The sequence below is a fragment of the Hyperolius riggenbachi genome, chromosome 12 (assembly GCF_040937935.1).
Source record: "Hyperolius riggenbachi isolate aHypRig1 chromosome 12, aHypRig1.pri, whole genome shotgun sequence".
In the NCBI taxonomy this organism is placed as follows: Eukaryota; Metazoa; Chordata; class Amphibia; order Anura; family Hyperoliidae; genus Hyperolius; species Hyperolius riggenbachi.
The window spans coordinates 88,768,307-88,769,625 of NC_090657.1; the positions used below are offsets into that span (position 1 = coordinate 88,768,307).

The 1,319-nt window shown below is 46.8% G+C and overlaps 1 non-coding gene across 1 annotated transcript; it reads right to left on the reverse strand.

Annotated features, from left to right (window-relative positions):
* Positions 1-423: 423 nt before the first annotated feature.
* On the reverse strand, positions 424-505 carry TRNAL-AAG (transfer RNA leucine (anticodon AAG)). Its single transcript has one exon. It is a non-coding gene; the product is annotated as a tRNA-Leu (tRNA).
* Between the last annotated feature and the right edge of the window lie 814 nt (positions 506-1,319).

A 1,319-nucleotide genomic window follows, 5' to 3' on the forward strand; every position in this document is an offset into this window, starting at 1 on the left:
GGTCTTCCACCAGCTCCATCCTCAATTTTACCTCCCTGAACCAAGTCACCGGATCCACTTGGCCAGGGGCATCCCCCAGGTAAGTTGAAGCAGTAGGGGGGGTATGAGCCGGCCGCTCCATGGCTGGAGCGGCCGGTTAGCACAGGCAAGGCCCCTGCTAGGCCCAAGCCAAGCAGGGACCTCAAGTTCAAATGGTGCCCAAAAAAGTGCTTCAAAGTCGGCTTCAAGGAAACAGCAAGTACACCCTCTACTGGAAGTCCGGGAGCTAGGTCAAAAGCAACCTTTCTGACCAAGATAAGCTCCTCAAGTGGCCCTGATGTATAAGCTTGGACAAGTATTTGAGCAAGTGTTAAAGCCAGAGGAGCTGAGGCCTTATCTTTCCTACATAATATATCCTTGTCAAGCAAGCGAGAAGTTAAAGGCTGGCAGTGGTGGGATTTGAACCCACACCTCCGAGGAGACTGGAGCCTTAATCCAGCACCTTAGACCGCTCGGCCACACTACCCTGCGGATGTCTACTCTTGCGTGCTTTAAGACACGTTTTTCAAGAGTCAAAGGTTAAGCGGTTAATTACTGTGCCATCAACAGGTTTATCATCTGGGGATATGCTGCATGTTGGCAGCCATTCTCAGTTCCATAAGGAAGAACGCATAACAGTACTGACTTTTGTTCCATTGCTCTGATACCACTGAGTGCAGCACCTACTGTCCGATCGCTTTTCCGATCGCTTTTCCGATCGAAAATCAGATCGGATATGCATTAAATTATCTATTGAACCAACTATCTGCCAAAAAATCTCATGGTGTATTCCCATCATGAGACCCTGGAGGAAGCCTTCAAATAATTTTTGCATCTCAAGGAAACCGACCTTACTGGGGTGTCACAAGAGCCCCACTGGCCGTGAACACGCAAAACCGTCCGATCCGATTCTAGCACACAGATTGAGAGCTATGGACGCAATCTGCGTAGAATTGGCGGAGTTTGAGCGTCACGACGCAGTAGGGAGCCTGTGAGGTTACGAAAATACACTTTTACTCCAACCCAGGGGTAGATTTGCCACCATCTCTGTTTTCTATCAGCCCAGAGATAACTGCTAACTGGCTATAGACCTGTGAAACAAACAACCGGTTAAAACTGTGCAATTCCTATCTATCTATCAAAACAGTAGCGTCCCTTCGGAAGTTTAGGTCTCGTCTGTGTATACTGAATAGAAGGTTTTACTGAGAGGTAAAGACCTTTTAAAAAGCCTTTATTTGTTACAATATAAATAATTAATATATACAGACAATCGTGAACAATTAAACGATGAGAGACAGTGA